Source organism: Mytilus galloprovincialis, chromosome 8, assembly GCF_965363235.1.
Source record: "Mytilus galloprovincialis chromosome 8, xbMytGall1.hap1.1, whole genome shotgun sequence".
NCBI lineage: Eukaryota > Metazoa > Mollusca > Bivalvia > Mytilida > Mytilidae > Mytilus > Mytilus galloprovincialis.
Genome location: NC_134845.1, coordinates 75996112 through 76021888, shown reverse-complemented (window position 1 = coordinate 76021888; position 25777 = coordinate 75996112). Strand labels below are relative to the sequence as shown.

The following is a 25777-nucleotide window of genomic DNA, read 5'->3' as shown; positions in this document are numbered from 1 at the left end:
ATAAATGAAGCCAACAATATCATGGGATTCATTTGAAGGATATTCACTTTCAACAATGAGGAAATATTCCTTGTACTGTTTAAAGCATAGGCAAAACCAAACCTCGAATATGTCAACGCTATATATGGATCCCATTTAAAGTTAAAGATAAAACAGCAATTGAGAACAATGAAACAGATACCAACACTGAAAGCTATAAAGTATTAAGAACACTTGAAGAAACTTAAATTACCAACATTAAATACAGATGCATTAGAAGTGACATGATAGAGGCTTACTAACTAACAACTGTTATAAATGAAACAGCGTTGCCGAAGTTGTTAACACACAACACTACTTCTGTAACTAGAGGAACAATAAACTGGCTATACAAAGAAGCAACAAGAATATAAGATCAAATTTTTTCACCGAACGAATTGCCCCAATATGGAACAGCTTACCCAGCAATGTTGTAAATGTACCAAATATTCAGTAATTTGAGAGCCGACTGGACAGATATTTAATAAAGTGTGAGATGAAATATAAATATAGAGCAAATGCTGACACAGGAATCGGAACCGAAAAAATCAGCAAATAACTAAAGATCTGAGAATAGTGGGTGATCCAGTGCTCAGTTATGAAAGACTATGTAAGTAACATGGGTTTATTCAGTTTGTGTTTGCCTTTGAACTAAATGTCTGCAACTAGATCAGTACTTTGTTTGGGTTTTTTTTCTCTTTTTATTTGTCTGCTTAGTATTGAGTTGATAAGTCAAGTTCTTTTATAGCTTAAATGAATACTGTACCATGACATGCTACTCTTCACATTTTTGTCCTTGGCTTTGATGGAGAGTAATAGCTGTCTCGGTCTCATGATCTCAATGCACATGTAGGAATAAAAAAAACTTACATTTTCTTTTTTTAATTCTTTGTATACATGGTATAGTTATCTTAAAATAACTGTAAACAGTTATGATCATAAAGTACATTCAAAAATAACTTTTTTTTTTTAAAATATTCAAAAATCGTATAAGAATGAAGAAAATTACAATAAAAATAGTTTATGTTGATACTTTGCTAAAAAAAAAGTACAACATATAACATAACAATATCACAGTCTAAATCCGAAAATAAAAATCAAATGGTTTTGATCCTTTTAAAACTAATCAGCTTCAAAACTTTTATAGATAGTCATCAGCTGTCTGAAATAAAAAAAATATAAATTTTTTATATAGATATTCTATTCTTTGTTTTCTTGAGAACATTACTAGTTAAAATTGCAAAATATTATCAACAAGAATGTGTCGGAATCCCAACTGGCACTATCATTTTCTATGTTCAGTGGACTATTAAACCGGGGTACAAACTCTTATATGACATTACAATTAAAAAGATCATACCATAGGGATCAGGTGTACTAAATTTCAAGTTGATTGCAATTTGGACTTCAACTTCATTAAAAACTAATTTGACCAAACACTTTAACCTTGAGTGGAACAGTATCATTTTCTCTGTTTGGTGGATCACGAAATTTGGGCCAAAACTCTAATCACTCATTAGAATTAGAAAGATCATATCATAGGGAACAAGTGTACAAAGGTTCAAGTTCATTTCAACCCCATCAAAATCTACCTGGACGAAAAACTTTCAACCTGAAGCAGGACAGACAGAGGGAGGGAAGGACAGACATACGCACGAACAGACGACTAAAAAGACTTGAAATATCTAAGATGAAAGGATTGGGGTTTGATTGTTTGTTTTATTGAATTGTTTGATATGCTACAGAGTTTACTGCAACAAAAATGTTACTATTGAAGCCTGTATCAACAAGAAGGTACACACTGCATTGTCTCGCCTTCTTTATTATGGCACCCTCAACGGAGTTGGGGTGACATATTGTTATTGTTCGTTTCTTTTTTTCTTATTATATTTATTCTTCCACACTTTTTTGTCCATGCTATTTCTCGGAATTGGCTTGAACAATATTGATGAAACTATGCCATAATGTAGTCCACTATATGAAATTGTGCAAACGGGGTATGGCATCATCAAGATGGCTGACGTTGCCATGGAAACGAAACAAATGTGAAAAAATACTGTTTTTAGTTTCGGTGAACTGTATGGTAATGCTTTAACTCAGAATCATCATATTTTAATACAATGTAGGTGCCCACTATATACAGGTGTTGGATGATTTTGGCACTCATTGGAACTACTATGTTGCCATGGAAACTACTCCAAAAAATTCAAAAATCTCAAAATGTTCCAAACTTCATGAAACTTCACAGTAACGATGAGCAACATTGGAAGATGTGGAATTTGGCGTTGGAATTTCCAAAATCGCTGTTGTTACCATGGAAACAATGCAAAAAGGTCAAAACTTTGAATTTTCACAGAACATTCTAGAACATCAATGTTTAATTTATTCTAGAGACATTAAATGGTATATGATTGTGGAGGGAAAAAATTGCAGCATGGGTTTGACTTTGGAATATTCAAAATGGCCGCCGTAACCATGGAAACAGCAAAAATACAAAAAACTTCAAAATGCTTCAAATTTATTGAAACTTATAACAAATGTTGCTCAGCTAATGTAGACTTGACTTTTGAGTTTGGAATTTCCAAAATGGCCGCCATTACCATGGCTACCGCTCACCTGGCAATAGGGGAAGGGTGCCATCCGCTATTGCTTGCAATCGCAAATCTAGTTAATCATTGATATTATGTTGATAGTCCTAAATAGAAAGCATTACTACAACTATCACATAAACTTATATAATCCAATAAAATGAGGTCAAGGTCATATAAACCAAACAAGAAATACATGAACACCTTACACCCATTCAATACACTACATGTAAATATAGTTGACATAGTGCATATAGTTTCTTAGAAACAGACTTAACCATTGCTTATACATTGAGAAAAACAGACTTCACCATTGCTTATACATTGAGAAAAATAAACCAGAACACAAAACTGAACACTGAGCAATGAACTGTGAAAATGAGGTCAAGGTCAAATAAAACCTTTCGAGACTGACCAGCACATCATAAAATGTTTCCATACACAAAGATAGTTGACCTATTACATATAGAGTTAGAAAAAAAGACCAAAACTCATAACTTATCTTTGACCACTGAACCATGAAAATGAGACCAAGGTCGGAGTACACCTGCCAGTTGGACAATGTACACCTTACAATCATTCAGCACACCGAATATACTAGACCTATTGCTTATAGTATATAAGATACGGACTTGACCAACAAAACTTAACCGTGTTCACTGAACCATGACATGAGGTCGAGGTCAGTGAAAACTGTCTAACGGACATGAGGATCTAGCAAGGTACGCACATACTGAATATAGGTATCTGTTTACTCAAAATAAGAGAGAAATTAACATTACAAAAATTACAACCTTTTTCAAGTAGTCACTCAACCATAAAAATGAGGTCAAGGACAATGAACATGTGACAGACGTAAACTTCGTACCATGAGACAGGCATCTATATACAAAGAATATAAGGCTTCCATAATTGCTCAATTTAATTTGTTATGTGTTTTTTCACATTGTCAATTGGGTCAATATCCTTAATGCATCTCCAATTGAGGAACACCAAAGTTGTGTGTAAATATCTTTATAGTGATATTAGGCATGTTTCAATTTTAAACAAGTGACTGAGATTAATCATTTGTATTGATAAAAAAATATACATATAGTTGACCTATTGCTTATAGTTACTAAGAAACAGACCTAACCAAGAAAACTAAACATTGACCAATGAAGTTAAAGTCAGATGAACCATGCCAGGCTGAAATGTACAGCTTACAATTCTTTCATACGAAAAATATAGTTGACCTTTTGCTTATAGTTTACGAAAAACAGACCAAAACACAAAACTAAACACTGAGCAATGAACCGTGAAAATTATAGATACCAGGACCAAAATTTGTAAATATGCCAGACGCGCGTTTCGTCTACAAAACACTCATCAGTGACGCTCGAATCCAAAAAAGTTTAAAAGGGCCAAATAAAGTACGAAGTTGAAGAGCATTGAGGACCAAAATTCCGAAGAGGTTTGCCAAATACAGCTAAGGTAATCTATGCCTGAGGTAGAAAAGCCTTAAGGTCAGATGGATTAAATAAGGTTGAGGTCAAGTGAAAACTGCCTGACGGGCATGAGGGCCTTGCAAGCTACACAAATACAAAATATAGATATCCCATTACTCATAATAAGAGAGAAAGTAATATTACAAAAAATCCTAACGTTTTTCTCAAATAGTCACTGAACCATGCAAATAAGGTCAAGGACAATGAACATGTGACAGACGGGAACTTCATAACATGAGGCATCTATATACAAAGTATGAAGCATCCAGGTCTTCGACCTTTTAAAATATAAAGCTTTTAAAAAGTTACCTAACGCCGCCTAAATTGTCTTCTGCCGCCACCGGATCACTATCCCTATGTTGAGCTTTTTGCGACAAAAGCCGCAGGCTCGACAAAAACTATGGAGTTATCAAAATATTCAAAGTATTAAATTTCCAAAGACCTTATTGTTTGAAACTAGGGATGTTTTACACAAGGAGTCGCATCACGAATATAGTTATTTTCGATGTGAAAACTATTTTCATTTGGCATATCTTTGTAATCTCTGCGCCGTGTTTGGAAATTTTAAAATTGTATCAGCGTCAGTGGTGTTCGCTTAAATTGTATAAATTTCAAGATTTAGAAAAAGTTTCTCAGTTTGAATATATTTACATGAGACATTTGACATCGTGCTATTATTGAAGAAGGATGTCTGTTATCCGAAATATCTAATATTTGTTCATTTTATAGTTATTTAATGGTGATGTTGTACCCTTTTTGACTTGTTATATATATATATATATATACAACTCGTCTAAACATCAACCCAACAATGTTAGATCTGTAAATTTGCTATCACAAATTTCGCCGGGATTCGAAGCCATGCTACTGAGATATCGTGACAACTAATCGCCTGCACTGTAGCCGTCCTGCTAGACCACACGACCACCTAGGCTTCAAAAATGAAGCTTTCGGTGGCCGGGTGTTACCTTTCCACGTCAGTTTTAATCTAGCGTCGTTCTACAGTACATGATATATAAGGCATGGAGATGTTATTTTTACAAATCAGCTAAATTATCTATAGTAAAGGATCCTACAAATTAATGTAAGATACAGTCACAGAAAATAATTATACTTATAAGTACGTCTGAGCCAATTACATACTAATCTTAAAAATGTACTGTTCATAAAAGATCTTGACCAATTGTTATAGATCTACAATTTCAAAATCAAGATTGAGGAAGAGTTCAAGACATACAAGCTACATTTAGAGAAGTACATATTTCCTCGAAGAAGTTGTCTGACAGTTTTGGTGTAAACAATAAAATGGTAGATATCACTATTCTGAACATTTTTGCCCGTGTCTGATGTTTCTCTATGTATAGTGTTTTCAAGATAATTGATATAACTTAAGATTTTACGCCTATGTTCTATTTTTAGATATATCAGCCATACTGATTGGAAAATTTTGTTAATAGACACATTTTTTAGTCTAAATACTAATTTATTGCCGCCAAGTTTGATCAAATGAGTAAGGTGGATGCCTTATAGTTATCAAAGCTACCAGGGTTATAATTAATACGCCAGACGTGCATTCCGTCTACAAAAGACTCATCCTCGACGCTCATATCAAAATAGTAATAGAGCCAAGCAACTACAAAGTTGAAGAGCTTAGAGGACCCAAATCCAAATAGTTGTGCCAAATACGGCTGAGGTATCTATGCCTCAGGGATAAGAAAATCCTTAGTTTTTTTTTTCAATTCTGAGTTTTGTACACAGTAAAATTTCAAATTGATATTTGTTGGCTAACATCACTTGGGTAAAGCTGATGACCGTAACTGCATTCACGGTCATCCCAAGATGTCGGATGAAAAATTAGGTCAGTATTTGTATTGTCTGTTTAAGTGTTTTTATATCAATTTTTTTTACAAATCATACATTTGTACGATGTAAAATTATAAAAGATTCACACGGAAATCGCAAATTACTGCCGAGAAATGACCGTAATTCGTGATTAAAATATTTTCAAGATGACCGTAACATATAATAAGGATGACCGTGATTGGTAAATAGATGGCCGTAATTTGTAAAGGATGACCGTAATTTATTAAAGATTACCGTAACATTTACTACCGCTGTCCCACTAGGCCACGATCGCACTACGATCTGTGAAAAAAAGCAAATTTTGATTATCGTAGTACGATCGTGTAGATCGCAGTAACGTCGTATCATGGTCATGATGAGCGTGGCCAACTTTGAACATGTTCAAAACAATCGTGGTAAGGTCGTGCTGAAATCCGGTCGTATTAGAAGCGTAGTGAGAGCGAACTAGGTCGTGGTAAGATCGCTAAGCTCGCTGTACCATCGTAGCGAGAGCGTAGCGAAAGCGTGATTCTATTCGGAGAGACTGCGCTGCGATCTCACAGCGACGTTATTACGACCTCACTACGACCATCACGTTCTTACCGCGACTCAACTACGCTTCCACTACGACTATACCACGTTTACACCACGCTGTTCAAGCCCATAGTACGCCCATGCCGTCCTCATCACGCTCTTTTTACGACCTGACTACGTTCATACTACGACAATCATTCTCATTGTCATTTTAACATAAAATATATTAAATCTCTCCAGGTTTTGTTTGTCTGTATGCGATTAAGACTTATTATCCATTTTCTCTAACGGCTCAAATATGCTTCTCGGTTTTATATAGATTAGACCGTTGGTTTTCCAGTTTGAATGGTTTTACACTTGTTATTTTTGGGGCCTTTTATAGCATGCTGTTTGGTGTGAGCCAATTTAAGGCTCCGTGTTGAAGGCCGTACCTTGACCTATAATGGTTTTTCATAAATTGTTACTTGGATGGAGAGTTGTCTCATTGGCACTCATACAACATCTTCTATATCTAATGACAAATCTGTGTCATCTCTGCTATCGTTCACTAAAATATCGTCATTTGAGCTTTATGAACCAGCAATAGGTTGTAATTTAGGTTAGATTGATCGGTCCGAAATCTCTGCTGCATCAGAATTCGTAACTATCAGAGCTTACTCTGTCTCTACATCAACCCCTACCACCACGCCCACGTGTTCTAGTAGATTTTGGTGGCATGACTGTATTGTTTCCGAGAAATCTAAGTATTAATCAGAAATAGAAGGAATGAAATTGTACTGATATAGAACACGATATTTGCGTTATTGATGAGAACGTAGTAAGATTAGTTTAGTTTAAACAATATTTTATTCAAATAAATTGGATTGAATTGGGCAACAGGCATAGCCTATGTAAGTCCTCTCCACAACATAGTAAGATCGCGGTATGAACGTAGTATAATCGTGGTAAGAACGTTCTTAAATCGCAGTAGAGGCGTGGTAAGATCGTGTTGCAATCGGTTAACTCGTGGTATGGTCGTAGTGAGAACGTGATGAGCGTAGACAGATCTTGATAAGCGTAGTGAGGTCGCAGAATAAGCGTGGTGAGAACGTGGTGTAATCGTAGCGGGATCGTTGTAGAAGCAAAACAAACCAAATGATTTTCCTTGGTAGTCACCGTCCATCACTTTGTGCATAATTGCTGACCAACTGGGTCGGTTGCATGTCAAAGGCAAGCATACTTTTAACAGAAGGTCCAACTTCCACGTTGTATCGATCATATTTGGCTCATAATTCATGGTTGCGAACTCTGCCTGTAACGATTGTTTAGATTGCATTTTATTATATTCTATGTTAATTTTTGCTAGGTCAGAGACTTCCTTTAGTGAGAGACAGCCTAGGGACAGCTTTGTCAAGTCTGAATCCCGGTGTGACAGCTGCAATCATGCCCATACCATGAAATGTTCCATGACCATCCAAAGTTCGCAGATTATTATCTACGTTATCCGTTATGTACTGAACAAATGTGCCATATCAAACTGTGTGTCGGTTTTGTCATGAGCAGCAGCAGCAGCTTAAGTTCAAATCGTTGAACCTCTGTGTAGGAAGAGACAAAACCATGAGTGTTCCAAGTGTCCAATAAAAATCTTGATCCAAAGTGATGGTGCATTTGTACACTGAGGGCAATTTGTAGTGGTGCAATAAGTGTTCTTGGTCGGGAAGCCTGAATAATAGCTTGACCTACAGATGCAACATTAACAGAAAAGTCGTTTTGACTAGATAACGCACGTAGTAATGTTTGTAACGAATCTGTGACAAAGGCAATATTTTGCTCTGAGTTTATATCATCAGAAGACGGATACACAGCTTTTGAATCTTTAAGACTCATAATATCTGCTTTTATTAACTTAGCGGCTGTTTCTATCATCAATAGCTTTTCTTTTTCTGGACTCTAAGATGATGGTCTTCTGTAAAATTCGTTTAGTATAGATAATACTGTTCTCCAGAATGTGACTATTTCCGGCTTTCCGTTTACTTCCGCGATGATTATATCGGATCCACAATCAGTTTGCAGTCTCTTTTTCATGTGCACCACACTATACGCCTTATATCCACAAATTTCTTCCATAGCCTGAACAAGATCGCTCACGGATGCAAGTTCGTCTTGTGTTTCTTCTAATTGTCTAACTATTTGCAGGAAAGCTTTCTCTGAGGAATCTTTTTTTGGTCGTCCTGGTGTCGTTCGTTTGACCTCTTTGTTTGCTAGCTTCGAGACGGGGATTTCCTTACCAGTTCTAAAATTAACACTACAGGTTTGGTGGTATATTGCATCTGCCCGCGTGCAAATCTGATTGTGCAATGTTGAGCATCCTTTGATTTCAGACCATTCATAATTTCTTTCTTTGCAGATGATTCTAAGGGTCTTTGAAAAATCGGTTTTCCTGACAGAAAGAACACCTCGATTCCACTTTTTGGGATTCGAACGTCACTGATGAGTCTTTTGTAGACGAAAACGCGCGTCTGGCATATATATAAAATTTAGTCCTGGTATCTTTCATGAGTTTATTTGTTCTCTGAAAATTTTGCATAATATCAACAGTTCTTCTGGAACTCAAAATCAAGAGTGGGAGATCGTAAGTCACGACTTGGCTCGGCTATCGATAAATTCTTTTCTCGCATGTCCTTCTTGATTGAGTTAGCATTAATGTAATCATGGTAATCAAGTTGACATTTCTGATGAACTTTTTGTCCTGGAGTTGTGACGATTGTATCATTTCTGGTTTGGCTGGTCCTGTTAACTGTGTTACTTCCCTTTTCTCTTAGTTGTGTTATTTCTTCACCATTTTTAGAGACAACCGACAAAAAACACAAGCATCCATCATTACATAAAAACTAGAGGCTCTAAAGAGCATGTGTCGCTCACCTTGGTCTATGTGAATATTAAACAAAGGACATAAATGGATTCATGACAAAATTGTGTTTTGGTGATGGTGATGTGTTTGTAAATCTTACTTTACTATACATTCTTGCTGCTTAGAATTATTTCTATCTATAATGAACTTGGCTCAGTAGTTTCAGCAATTTTATGAAGGGCAATTACTCCTTAGGGGAGCAATTACTCCTTAGGGGATCAATTGACCATTTTGGTCATGTTGACTTCTTTTTAGGTCTTACTTTGCTGTACATTATTGCTGTTTACAGTTTATCTCTATCTATAATAGTATTCAAGATAATAACAAAAAACGGCAAAATTTCCTTAAAATTACCAATTCAGGGACAGCAACCTAACAACCGATTATCCAATTCATCTGAAAATTCCAGGGCAGATAGATGTTGACCTGATTAACAATTTGATCCCCAGTCAAATTTGCTCTAAAAGCTTTGGTTTTTGAGTTATAAGCCAAAGTCTGCATTTTACCTCTATGTTCTATTTTAGCCATTGTGGCCATCTTGGTTGGTTGGCCGGGTCATTATACCACCTGCAAATTCACGTCATTTAATGAAGACAGTATTTTGATACACACTATAGACAATCATGTTTGTTCACAAACATTTAGATTTAGAAAGAAAGTTTTGAATGAAAACACTGGTAATTCTGCATATCGGTCTGTACATTTCGGTTAAACGCCAAATATAAATTTAGAAGAACAAACTATATTATTCAATTTTTTTTTAAAGACGTTCCTCAAATTTGAAAGACAGTGGCGATTATGTAGAAGAAGGGTGTAAAATGGAATTAAAAAATGAACTTTATTAGGTCGTTAGTTTTCTCGTTTGAATTGTTTTACATTGTTATTTAGGGGCCTTTTATAGCTGACTATGCGGTATGGACTTTGCTCATTGTTGAAGGCCGTACGGTGTCATATATTTGTTAATTTCTTGTGGAGAGTTTTCTCATTGGCAATCATTCCACATCTTCTTTTTGTCGAGCCTTCCACATTAGTCGAAAAAGCGAGACTAAGCGATCCTACATTTAGTCGTCGTCGGTGTCGTTGTCGGCGGCGGCGGCGACCACAAATATTCACTCTGTGGTTAAAGTTTTTGAAATTTTAATAATTTTCTTAAACTAACCTGGGTTGGTACCAAACAGGGACAGAATGTTGTTTATGATCATAAGATAGTATCCAGAAGTAAATTTTGTAAAAATAAAATTCCATTTTTTCCGTATTTTACTTATAAATGGACTTAGATTTTCTGCCAGAAAACAACACATTCACACTCTGTGGTTAAACTTTTAAAAATTTGAATAACTTTCTTATATTATTTTGGATTTGTACCAAACTTGGACAGAAGCTTGTTTATGATTAAAGGATAGTATCTAGAAGGAAATTTTGTTTTCTTCCAGTTAACATTAAATTCTGCAGCTTTTAAACATTTATTAGATTCATAAACTATCCTGGATTTTTACCAAACTTGTACAGAAGCTTCTTACAATAAAAAGATAGTATCAACAGTAATAATTTATTGATTTATTTCCTCAATTTTGTTGAGTCTGAGATAAACAGAAAGAGTAGACGAGACACTGGGTTCCGCGGAACCCTTGCGAATTTTTTATATTTATGAACTATTGCCAAATATTGAAGTAAAACTTAAAGAGATAGAGCGATACGAAGACTTCATTTCCGTATTGAAATCCATATCTAATGGAATATTGAGAAATTACTGAACATGTTGCTTTTCATTTGTTACTGGATGTCGGATGGTTTTATTCCCAGTCAACAATATACTCTACAAGATATGTTCCAGAAACGCTGGCATTCTGGATTACTATCAAGAAACTGTTCAAGGGTAAGGGGTTTAACTTTTTAGGGGTTATAAAGCTTAAACACTATCAGCTGAAAACATAACTGTAAAACCAACAGATTGCAGAATAAATTTTGCAGTTCCAACGGATCCGGTGTTGTGAAGGGAATAGTTAATTTTTTTGGCAGATATTAAGATTTTAATGTGCTTCCTCTGGAACCATACACATGGGCTCGATTACTAGGTATTCATATATATTTATATATAAATATATATTTTCGTCGTATCGCTGTCAAGTTTTATTCAACTTTTAATGTCGTTGTCAATAAACATGATAAATATTTAATCATTTACGAGAAATATGCAATCTAATATCATTGTCATAAACTCAAAATACGGCAAATAGTTAAAAGAAATTGAGTAAATATATTTATATCCGCTAACCAAGCCCCAATTGAGACAAACTCGTCAAAAATCTATGAATATATATATATATATATATCTTAAAATAGACGGTAATCCTTTAAAAGTTACGGTCATCCTTTACAAGTTACGGTCATCCTTTACAAATTAGGTCATCCTTTACCAATTACGGTCATCTATCAACCAATTACGGTCACCCTTGTTATGAATTGCAGATCCTGTTACGGTCATCTCGATTATGATTTACGGTCATCTTAGCGATTTTTTCAAATCCAATTTCCTGTTTAGTACACATTTCTCGGTAGTAAATTGTGATTTTCGTGTGAATCTTTTATAACTTTACATCGTACCAATGTATGCTTTGTAAAGAAAATAATATAGAAACACTTAGACAGACAATACATTTACTAACCTAATTATTCATCCGACATCTTGGGATGACCGTGAATGCAGTTACGGTCATCAGCTTTACCCCAGTGTAACATCCGAATAAATCATGTTTACTTCAATGGCTAGATAGGAAATATGCTTCTTGTTGAAAATTTGATTATTTGTGTTATAATCATGTTTTGATATCATATTTACTTGGAACAATTACACCCACACTTGATACCAGCCTTTCCTTTGTAGTATGGAACCTTGGAGTACAATTTCAGAGAGATCCATACACTTCAATACAAGTTATTGTCTGGAAACTAGTTATGACCATCAATTCCAACGTTCCTTTTCTAGTACTGAACCTTCTTAATTAATTTCAAAGAGATCCATACACGTAAACTAAAATTGTTATCCGGAAACGAAATGTGTCTGTGACAAAGGCGACGCAGAAGACATCATACCATTAAACAATCCAACAAAAATGTATTAGTCGTAAAAAAATAGTTCTGTTTAATGCCATTTCATCAAACTAAAACATTTTTTTATATTAGATACATTAAACTTAATAATTAGGACCAAAAATGGCCCTTACCAAACTAAGCTTTTGTCTCAGTAGAAGCAGAAGAATTGTTGTAACAGTACATAGATGACGAAATAAAAACAAGACTATGGACACAAAGTGATGGAAAAAGGTCACATATGGCCTACTGGACAGTTGAACCAAAGTGTTTACATCAAATATGAAGAGACATTAATAGTCTAGCACAATTTCGAATCAGACAATACTTATTATACAACAATAAAATTTCTATTCCATACTGTTCTCATATGTTGGTGTTTACTTACAATTGAAGTGACTGGTAAACTAGCTATTGGAAGTGAAGACACAGGCATCAGTTCACCTACTCTTATTAGCAGAGGTCCAACGGTTGGATTTTTGGAAATGACCAGTGGCATTGGTACAGTTGTATACACAGACAGCAAGCTTCCTGGAGGTATTGGCTGGGCTCCAGAATTGAAATATACCTGTACACATTGTTCATCTGGTTCTGTAGGCCTTTGTATAGGTGACAATACGATCTGTGTCTGCTGTTGAGGTAACTAAAATATCAATCAGAGAAAATTAAGATATTTGCATACAAGTCTAACAAACCATAAGTTTTCTTCTTTTAAACTCTAACAGTGATTGCAGTTGACGTATCGTATGAATTTTAGATCAACGACTAAATTTTGCACCATTCCTAATATGTTTGCTTTATGTAACTGTCTTTTAACCAAATGTTCTTGATTGCCTTAATTTGAAGCAGCCTCGACCTCTCAAACACTATCAGCTATTAGCATCTAACAAGAGTCCACACGCTGAAATGTCTCGCCTTCCTTTCTTATCATTGATATTATGTTGATATTCCTAAATATAAAGCTTTATTACAACTGTCAAATAAACATAACCAAGAAAACTAAACATTGACCAATGAACCACGAAAATGAACCATGAAAATGAACCAAGCCAGGCAGGCATGTACAGCTAACAATTTTTCCATACAACAAATACAGTTGACCTATTGCATATAGTTTAAGAAAAACAGACTAAAACACAAAAAGCTTAACACTGAGCAATGAACCGCGAAAACGAGGTCACGGTCAAATAAAACTTGCGCGACTGATAAATAAATCACAAAAATACTTCCATACACCAAATATAAATGATATTGCAATTAGTATTAGAAAAAAAGACCAAAACTCAAAAACTTAAATTTGACCACTGAACCATGAAAAAGAGGTCAAGGTCAGATGAAACCTACCAGCTAGACATTTATACCTTTCAATCATTCCATACACACAATATAGTAGACCTATTGCATACAGTATAAAAAACCCAGATCAAAACACAAAAACTTAACTATAACCACAGAACCATGAAAATGGGGTCAAGGTCAGATGATACCTGCCAGTTGGACATGTACACCTCACAGTTCTCCATACACCGAATATACTAGACCTTTTGCTTATAGTATCTGAGATATGGACTTGACCACCGAAACTTAACCTTGTTCACTGATCCATGCAATGAGATCGAGGTCAAGTGAAAACTGTTTGACGGGCATGTGGACCTTGCAAGGTACGCACATACCCAATATAGTTATCCTATTACTTATCATAAGAGAGAATTTAACATTACAAAAAAACTTCATTTTTTTCCAAGCAGTCACTGAACCATGAAAATGAGGTTAAGGACATTGGACATGTGACTGACGGAAACTTCGTAACATGAGACATCCATATACAAACTTTGAAGCAGCCAGGTCTTCCACCTTCTTAAATTTAAAGCTTTTAAGAAGTTGGCTAACGCCACCGCCGCCGGATCACTATCCCTATGTCGAGCTTTCCGCAACAAAAGTTGTATGCTCGACAAAAATATGTTGTAAATCCCCCATATGTTGTACCACCTGATTATATTCTTTGTCAATTTGAAACCATGAATTATGATAAGAACCTTTCTCATAATAAAAGAGTCAGCCAAGTAACACTAATAAACGGTTCTATACAGGCGAAAATATTATTTGATTGAAATAAATTGCTTCGCTGAGCGCAGCCTGATACGACCGCAGTGGTAAACATCAACATCAATTTCCATCACATTTTTTATCATGAGTTAGTCTACAGTTTCTTTTATTTGTGTACACCCATTTCAACAAAAAGGAACAAGACTTACTATATTTGTTATCGCTTCTTTTTCTGAGATCGTAAGAAGACACACCTGTTATATAAGACTTCTGTTTATTGATCTCAACGTTATAAGAATGACACTATTTATCTACAATATCTAACAGTCGAATGACTCTCAGTCAGAAACTGAGATAATATCAAGTGATTAGTTCTATGTAAAATTCTGTTAAAAAAATACTTTCCGCCTACTTCCTTGAATTTTTTTATCAACTATATGTTAAAGTTGCAGTTTTCCCTCCATTTAATGTTTCAACATAATTTTTTAAAACAGAAGTTGCAATAAATGCTTTCAAATTATTCTGTTTATTTGTTTCATTCATATATGTATTAAACAATATTAATATAGAGATTATTCTTTAATGCTGAAAGGGTACTTTTTTTAGGTTTATTTGCCATTATGGCCCTTTTAAATGCTAAATGTTAATCACATTTCGTAAAATGCAACTATTAAAGTTAAGTCTTTATTTATATTCTAATTAAACAGAACAGAATGTCATACCTGTTCCTCCTTATCACTGTCGTACGGCTCTTCTGTGAACTCACTGGGATAACATATAATTAGCAGCTGAAATAGAAGAAAAAAACATAAGATGTACGCGTCCTGAATAACGTATCTTAAACATCAGGCGCAGCTTGATACAAGGGCAGAGGGCTAACACTTAACAGTAAGGGCAAGTATGGATAATACATTGAAGCCTGATACAGCTCTGAATTGATATTTGATATTTGACATAGCTTAGGTTTCTGATACTGAATTGATGTGGTAAACGAAAAACATAATTTGAAATTTTTACCAATTATGGTCCAATATCTAAAATGTCAATACACGGTTAGATTCAACATATCAAAGTACACCTTAATGATTCAATTACAAAACAGAAACATGAAAAAACATGAAACGGTTGGATTTAGTAAATCAAATAACCGCAAGATTTCAAGATTTTTAATTGAACCCATTAGAATTTGGTCAAAAGGTTTAGAAAAATAATGTTTTGGTTCTTTTTCCCTAATGGACCCCAAATTTGATACGTAACTTACTTAGATGGTATAGAACCTTGTGATATAATTTCATTGATTAACCGACAACGCTATAACACTACACATGTTATACAACCGCAAACACTTTGTGTCGAAAATGAAACATGTTCGAACAATGACAACTTGATGTTTGTCAGGAACATTATATCAAGAGCATCAAACAACTATTATTATTTTGTCAAGTCTAATGAGTAAATTTTGTACAAGTCTAATGTGTAAATTTGGATGTAAACAATATTCAATATTCATTTGAGAAAAGTAGCTGTCTGTATGAACAGAATTGGATTCATACATTCTATTTCACGAAGATGCCATGATAAATATTCAGGATCAATATATTGATAATGATATTATCAGAAACGATATATACGATGCTGATTATAAGGTTTTTCTAACCTACCGGCTAACTTGTTTTATGCGATGTATTATCGTCATCTCAAATAGTGTATTTGATATTATAGTTTATATGATTTTGAAATCGGCACGGCTTAAACGAACTTTTTTTATTTGTAAGAGTTATCTCCGCATCACTGTTTTTCATGAGCGCACTACTACTTCGCAATCGTAAAAGTTTACGACAATATCATTCATAAAATTTGTCGTTTTATCTCAGAATAGTTTTGATCTAAGAGATCTGAAGATACATATGAGAGTTATTTCTCTTTATGTATTCGACAATAGAGAAATATAATAGTCATGCCATTGGCCCTGCAAAAACAAACACTTTATCTTATAGGATGGTCTTGTTATCCTTATTTCTCTGTAACCATAAAAGATACTTTTTTCGTCCATAAGATGCTTCGGTCAAGTCTGCAGTGTTTCGGTGACTCGCGTAGGAGTTAACTACCTTATATATTTGAAATTCAGGTCAAAGTCAAAAGTCAAATAGACGTTCTATGTTATTGATGTTGTCAAAAAGTCATACTGGTTTATTACGGTTTAAAAATTCAAAATAATTTGATTCCTTTAAAAAAAATATGCACATAAACAAATAAAAAGTAAAAAAAAGAGTTAAAAATACAAACAAATGATCATCAAGAAAGAATTACACGACATGATGTTTAGAAATTCAATTACACAATAATATAATGTATAACAACAAGTAGTAAATAAACTCTTCATAGATACCAGTAATGATTAAAACATGATCAAACACTTGCAATTGTTCTGTAAACAATTGCATGTATTTCTCAATAAGACATAACAAAAAAAGGTTAGTTTACAAAAAATTTGTAACAATTGCTAAACAATTAAATAAGTTTCAAAATTATAATACATATCAACATTTAAGATAATATTTGTTTACATTCCATAATGAAAAAAACACACCTAGTCAAACATAAAAAAATAAATATAATAAAACAAAATAAATTTTCCTATAGAACATTATAAATTTGATTATGATATAACATATTATAATATTAGGTTACTGTAAGTTCATTTTCCATGTCGTTGGATGAAGTTCTGTTCGTTTCATAATCTGTGAAATAGAGGAACCAAGAAACCTGTTTCGCTCACACGTATAAAATTTAACTCGACCCAAAGATGAAAAGATCATCCCTTAACCTAAGTTATCAAAGGTTTATGCTGTTCTGTTTTAGAACAAATAATATAAAAAAGATATTAATAGTCATACTTGATAGTTTGTTTATTAATTCAAATGTCTAGATATGATGATTTCATCCGTATCGTTATGATTGAAAGCGAAATTAATTGCAAATTTTGTTCTTCAATTAATACATAATTTAAAAAGATTTCGTTGAGAAAATTGATGACTGATTTTCCTGAATTTTCCGCCTCCATATGATTAGTATAGAAAATACAAAAATGAAAAACCCTTAGATTTGAAAGATTATTTAATTTCTCTGGTTTGCACATGTGTAACATAAGTACAGGATCATCGTCCATCAAGTGCGAAAAAAATTTCTTTTGAATGGAATACTAATTAATTTTTTTTTTATATAAATAGATGATAACCTAGTCTGCTGTACTATCATACTATTTTATTCGTCATCACTAGCAGTGCCTATTCAGATTAGCTAACGACAGATAACATGTGATGACAATAGTTTGGGTCAGATTAGCTTTATGAAAACCGACAAAATTAGTTAAAAAGTATTTCAAGGCAGTAATTGATTGAAGGAAATTGATGCACGATCTGTTCTTTCAATTGTTGATGAAAATAAAAGATACTTCAAGATTAATTGAAAACAATTATTTGCAGGGGCATCATCTTTCATATTTATTTTCACTGATTATACTAAACTATTCATATTCAATTAAAAATATAATTAAACATATTGTATAAACTAATTACAAGTTATAAATGTGTGTGTGTTCTAGAAAGGACGCTAGTAATTGACCCTTAAAATGACTGTCGAAGAATGCCAATATGGATATGACCTATTATCTTCCTTTTTAAATGCTGTCATACATTCTTATATTGGCGCTTCAAATTCATAAAATTGTTTTAATGCCAAATCATATAACACCTAAAATCAGGCGGTCTTGGGCGATATGCATTGTAAATCTGTACAAGACGTAAACTTAAAACAAGTTAATACCAATATGGGCTTGTTTCAAATATTAATGAATAAACTCATCATAGATACAAGGACTAAATTTAGTATATACACCAGACGTGCGTTTCATCTACAAAAGACTCATCAGTGACGCTCGAATCCAAATAGGTTAAAAAGGCCCAATAAAGTACGAAGTTGAAGAGCATTGAGAACCAAAATTCCTTAAAAATTTGCCAAATACAACTAAGGTAATCTATGCCTGAGATACTTTGGAGTTTAGTATGGCGTTCATTATCACTGAACTAGTCTATATATTTGTTTAGGGCCAGCTGAAGGACGCCTCCGGGTGCTGGAATTTCTCGCTGCATTGAAGACCTATTGGTGACCTTCTGCTGTTGTCTGTTCTATGGTCGGGTTGTTGTCTCTTTGACATATTCCCCATTTTCATTCTCAATTTTATTATCTCTGAAATATCAGAAGCAATGATTTGATAAAGAAATGAACACTTAGTGAGATAAGCTTACGGATCTTCAACATAAAGAAAGGAAAGTTTTTGTCCAAAAGAGTTGTGTAATGTCGTTTGTGCAGAAGATTACCTTCAGAAATTACGATGTATAATTAATTATAAGAGTTGAAATGATTATTTTGTGTTTTAAGAGATTTATTTGTATTTAGTATTTAAAACAATATATTCTTGGTTCCATAATAAAGCAACTTAGATCAATTTAATCTTGAAAATTTTAAATTCGACCAAGTGACAGGAATTTAGATAAGGTTTACCGTTTTGTTCCTTTACCTTTGTTATGTAAAAATCAAAATTTATAGCGTTTTCGTGGATTGAGGTAATATTGTATTGTCCTGGTTTTGCCATAGTCATCATTCGTTGAACATTTAAATAAATTCGGGCCTGGCATTATACCTGGATATCCACAACAATAAGTATCACAAATATTATCATGAATCCAAAGTAATACCCTCTTGGTTTTGGCCAAAACTATTGAAATGATGTTAGATATTTTTGAAAACTGACAATTGTGAGTCTAACCCTTTGAATAAGGGATCATATCAAAAGTATTCATTCAATTATTGATTAAATCAACAAACCAGTTGCCTTTTCAATATTCGATTCAATATATATAAAAGGTCACATCAAGTCTTTTACCTTTTCTTGCATCATTATTTGATTGATTGATTGGTTTATAGAGTATCTGGATAGCATAAAGTCATCGATTTTTTTTTATAGATTACTGTAATTCAGAAATTATTGCCATGTTTTTGTTATTGCGAAAAATGCGACAGGATTATAATCGCAATAGTTTAAACTCAAATTTGAATTTTTTTATATGCCAAAAAAACCCGGATTTTTCTCAATATCACAAAAATTAAAGATCGCATTTTATTTCAAAATGACAAAATCGTAGTAATAAATGCACACAATAATTTCAGAATGTACAGTAGTTGGTCTAAATAGTTGGTATGTAGATAAATTGATTGATTAAAATTTCGCAATCGCTTCAATTGATTGCCTTGGACCATTTGCTTGATTAAATGATATACTGATTGTTTGAGTGATTGAAAGTTCTATAACATATTTCATATTGATTGATTGATTTCTTGACTGTTACTGTGATGTCCAGTGTCAAATATTAAACGCATATTCTTAACAACTGAATGATGAATATTCCCTCCTCAAAATAAAGTGGCATTCTGGGAACTAATTTAGTTCCTCGTCATGATACCCTTACATACTAAGTAACTGGTTTTTAGGTTGTGCAACATTTTAATGATGTTCTAAATCGTGATATTTCTAGGAATTTTAAAGTATCTAACACACCTCTAATTTTCTCTTTCAAAAAATATTCTTATTATTTGTCACTAGACGACACACAAAAAAATAATCAATGTATGCACGAGTCTCTTAGAATTATGAAAATTTTCAACAAATCATATCACCAAGCATTCAACCAACTAACCAAACAATAAATTGAAACACCAATACACTTAATGACCGACCGATATGAAGTACGAGTCACTTCCTTTTATGCAAACATTTTATCAACAAAGCAATCAACCAACAATCATGTTAATCACAGAAATATTGAATTGAATTGTTTACTTAAACAGCTAATTACTAAAACAATTATATTATATTTATTGATTGTAATGTTTATCTTATACATGGAAGAGAAAATAAAAGTTATAAAATCCACACTTTTGATATGATTCCCTTTTTAGTTTTCTCGAATCTAGGTCTTAGTCTCTCAAGAGTCATATGTAACTATTTATCTAACATGTCTATCAACCAATACTTACTTTTGTAGATGTACTGAGACGTTAATTAATTTGAGCTTACAGAGTTTTAAACAAAAACAAATTGTATTTTTCTTTATATAAAATGGTATTAAACATGTTAAATTTTAGTCTACTTTAATTTTTCACAGATTCTTTTTCCATTGCAAATGATGTTTGTATATGTTCCTATCCAAATTAACATAATGATGTACTTAGGTGAGGTTTGGGAATTTGTGACAAATGTCGGATTCCTTGGTGTTTTTCCCTACGATACAAGGTAAAATATTTTGCAACATACCACCAATCTATTTGTTCACATTAAACTTAATAGCAAATATAGGTCTACGTACGGCCTTCTTCAATGAGTAAGGCCTATACCACATAGTCAGATATAAAAGGCCCTGAAATGAAAAATATAAAACAATTCTTACGAAAAAATAACGTTCTTATTCATGTACAAAAAATAGTGAAAACAAATATTAAGTAAGACAGCAACAAAGCACTAGTACTAACACTAGTTTTCTTTCCATCTTGATTTTTAAACATTTTAAGGTTATATATGTTGTATCAACAGAATAAAGTGCAATGATACTTATAATAATGGATATTTAAATTTATACTTGAATAACTTCCCTGTGAATAAGATCTTCTTTCTCCTAAGGCAAAAATGTGCTTCATTCCTTCCATTCGAATTATCTAGCGTCGCTTCTTTATCTGTTTAAGCAGTTTGCTTTGAAGATCGGTGCCTGAGTATGTTTGCTATTAAAATATGTAAATAGTTAACCATTAGTTTTACTACTTTACTAATTCGTCTATTCAAAATTGTAATTTTGAACATAGACCACTTTGCTAAAATAATTAACAAAAAAAAAAAATAAAAAAAAAAAAATCAGAGACACATATCAAATAAAAAAAAATTCTTATAATAAATAAAAGTTTTACAATATAGTTGGATTTCAATAAAAGAGATTGACAATTAAGTAATTTAAAAAATACTTTACAAAAAGTAGCATTCATCGATCGTGTGCTGTCAATTAACTCATACAATGTATAAGGCTTATTTATAATGATAACTCTACTTAATTTAAGCTATTAGGCATTTTTCAAACATATGGCAACTATTTAGTCATCAAACATGTCAAAGTTAGACATGAAAAAGCTGAAAACTGACATACATGAATGCCTTGAAATAAGATATTAAACCAAATAGTGATGTTGCCATAAGAATCGTCGACACAAATAAACCAGCATTTGAACATTGATATTGATTTTTTACGTGTGATATTTAAAGGATTCATTTGTTTTTTTATATTTAAATATTTTTTTTACACGAAATGTTAACTGATTGTATCACTAAAATGCATGAAACTTTCTGTCCTGGGTGTGAAACAACACGAATCAACTAACAATACAAGTATTTCTCAACTGTGTGTATCAACATACTAGATTTTCAGATACCGGAATAGGCTTCTGATTTATCAATTTACCGATTTTTTCCAATTATCATCGTGATAATTTGACTGAATATGGATACTTATGAATGTTATGCAAGGATATGCATTCATATCGGAACCCCGACATAAAAACAGTCTCGCTCATTTTATAGTTTATTCGATAATCTAAAGTAATTCTATTGTCAGCTTGATGTGCATCTTCTTGAGGATTTTTTTTTATATTGAATGTTGTTAAACAAATCTTGTATCAAATAAACATACTCGTTCTCAAATTTCTATTGCGAAATGTTGAGCATGAACATATTATTGCAAAATATGTTTGTTACCTATATTCTAGAAAAGTACGTAGTAATGTTATTACCTTTTAAATAGGAAAAGCAGTTTCTGCAGATTGCATCGTTTTTGATGAATTGTATTTCCATAGTGATTTACTGGTATCTTTGACCTGTCCTGTTTGCTTTACCTTATGATTCTGAAAACACAATTGAGGGCATTAATACGTAACATTCTTTGATTTTGCGTTTAATATATTCCTACAATACCAAAACAAAACACAACACTTTATTTCAAGTTTTGTCCAAGGTAGGAGTCGTAAATGGGACTACCAATTGCAATACATCCTTTTTTTTAAATTCGAAATTGAAGGTTGTGATGTTTATTTATATTTATATGACATAATCCAATAGCTAGCTGTAATATTTCTCACTATTTAATTATGAATATGAGATACACAAAGAATCAATTTTCATTGTTTAATCAACAGGTGTTTTCAGGATAAGACATAAACTATCAGAGTTGTGTTTCTTCTGATATAAATTTAAGTATCAAAAACTGATATGTTCACTCACCATTTTCAAATCTCCTGTGCGATAACAAACTTTCATGTCTGTGAGGGATTCTGCTAGTTTAAAGATGGTTATTTTCTGCGTTCAATTCCCATAACCGTATTTTGAACATATGTGATTAAAATCAGGCGAATATAGAGCACAGGTTCTATCTAAGTTTAAAAAAAAAGAGACAAAGCAGACATTATTGTTTGAGGATCATGAAGTGAAACACATCAGCACTGTTTCTTATTCAAAATTGAAAAACATGACTTATATTTTCGTAAAAAGGATATCACAATAATGGCGATAAAAGGTAAATAGTTGAGGTTCAAATAACTAAAAATTGCACTTTTATTTTAAATGTAGAAAAAGTTGAATTCCGTCAGATAAGAGTCATATTTTGATTATTGTAGATTAAGATGAATCGATCATTTCTATCTCTTGGCGTTAAAGTGAAATTGACAACTGATTGATACCACGTATCCTAATGAATGTCATAAAATTGAACAAATGCATACGTTTCATCTTACAAAGTATGGTGCAATGAACGGTAAAGTGAACTCAAATATCAGACTAAAGGTCTCGTTTATTCACAACCAGACATCGGATACTTTACATATCTGTTTTCACATAAGAAACGTTAAATACAACCTTGAGAATATCAATTCTCTTAGTAAGTTCAAACCACTGAGAAAAACACAGTTTCAGTTTCACTTAAATATTAACGAAAAGGTAATTTTCAGTATTGTATTGTTCTATGTTACATAATAATTGTAAAAAAAAATTAATAAAAAATATTACCTTAATATTGAGCAGGAGTCCACAACCTAAATGGAAAAAAAAATCTGATGATTGTGATATATTCAAAAGGTCACGTGACATTTGGAAATTTCTACGTGACAATCTTTAAATAGGATAGTTGCATCATTAATGTTCTGTTATACTCGTTCATAAAATAAAACTATAAATATGACTTTATCATTAAGCAGGAAGATAAACACGTGAGCAACCTAAATACAAAAACGGTCAAATGATTTTATATCGAAAAGGTCACGTGACATTTGGAAATTTCTACGTGACAATCTTTAAATAGGATAGTTGCATCATTAATGTTCTGTTATACTCGTTCATAAAATAAAACTATAAATATGACTTTATCATTAAGCAGGAAGATAAACACGTGAGCAACCTAAATAGAAAAACGGTCAAATGATTTTATATCGAAAAGGGCACGTGACATTTGGAAATTTCTACGTGACAATCTTTAAATAGGATAGTTGCATCATTAATGTTCCGTTATACTCGTTCATAAAATAAAACTATAAATATGACTTTATCATTCAGCAGGAAGATAAACACGTGAGCAACCTAAATAGAAAAACGGTCAAATGATTTTATATCGAAAAGGGCACGTGACATTTGGAAATTTCTACGTGACAATCTGTAAATAGGATAGTTGCATCATTAATGTTCTGTTATACTCGTTCATAAAATAAAACTATAAATATGACTTTATCATTAAGCAGGAAGATAAACACGTGAGCAACCTAAATAGAAAAACGGTCAAATGATTTTATATCGAAAAGGTCACGTGACATTTGGAAATTTCTACGTGACAATCTTTAAATAGGATAGTTGCATCATTAATGTTCTGTTATACTCGTTCATAAAATAAAACTATAAATATGACTTTATCATTAAGCAGGAAGATAAACACGTGAGCAACCTAAATAGAAAAACGGTCAAATGATTTTATATCGAAAAGGGCACGTGACATTTGGAAATTTCTACGTGACAATCTTTAAATAGGATAGTTGCATCATTAATGTTCTGTTATACTCGTTCATAAAATAAAACTATAAATATGACTTTATCATTCAGCAGGAAGATAAACACGTGAGCAACCTAAATAGAAAAACGGTCAAATGATTTTATATCGAAAAGGGCACGTGACATTTGGAAATTTCTACGTGACAATCTGTAAATAGGATAGTTGCATCATTAATGTTCTGTTATACTCGTTCATAAAATAAAACTATAAATATGACTTTATCATTAAGCAGGAAGATAAACACGTGAGCAACCTAAATAGAAAAACGGTCAAATGATTTTATATCGAAAAGGGCACGTGACATTTGGAAATTTCTACGTGACAATCTTTAAATAGGATAGTTGCAACATTAATGTTCTGTTATACTCGTTCATAAAATAAAACTATAAATATGACTTTATCATTAAGCAGGAAGATAAACACGTGAGCAACCTAAATAGAAAAACGGTCAAATGATTTTATATCGAAAAGGGCACGTAATGTTTGGTAATTTCTACGTGCAAAAATGAACTTTGTAAAGTAAGAAGGTTACATCATATCTGTGCAATACTATTGCATACAATATGAAATAAGATATATAGTATAATTGTCAATGAGACTACTATCCACCAGTGACCTCGAAACGTAGATGATACCAACTATAGTTCACAGTAAAGCACTCAACAATGAGCAAAAACATACCACATAGCAAGCTAAAAAAACTATTACAAAACTAATGGCAGAATAATAGCAAAAAAATCAAATTAACGGAAAGACAATAGATATAAAAAAGACAATGCGACTCTCCATAGTTAAACTCTTCGAGAAAAGGCATTCCTTAGATGTGTGTGATAGTGATTTCTCCAACAAATGTAGAAAGCTCATTGCAGCACATAAAGATATTTCTCGTTCGCAGATCCTTTTAGAGAATATTTTCTGAAAATTAATGGTCCCTTCATAACAAATGAATGAAATATTTAGACTATTGTCAACTTCATGCATTCATGAATATGTATATCCTGCACATCAGAATAGATACAAACTCTTAAAAAAAATTGTCTTTCTGTCGAAACAAAGGATTACAACAAGGCTTTAACCTAAAGAGTAAAAATAAGA

General features: G+C 32.7%; 1 long non-coding RNA gene across 1 annotated transcript; it reads right to left on the bottom strand.

Annotated features, from left to right (window-relative positions):
* Positions 1-1078: 1078 nt before the first annotated feature.
* Positions 1079-24093, bottom strand: LOC143042593 (uncharacterized). Its single transcript, XR_012968060.1, has 6 exons — positions 23653-24093; positions 22873-23021; positions 22386-22496; positions 15218-21329; positions 12838-13092; positions 1079-1180 (listed from the first exon to the last, which is right to left on the bottom strand). It is a non-coding gene; the product is annotated as an uncharacterized LOC143042593 (long non-coding RNA).
* Positions 24094-25777: the final 1684 nt, after the last annotated feature.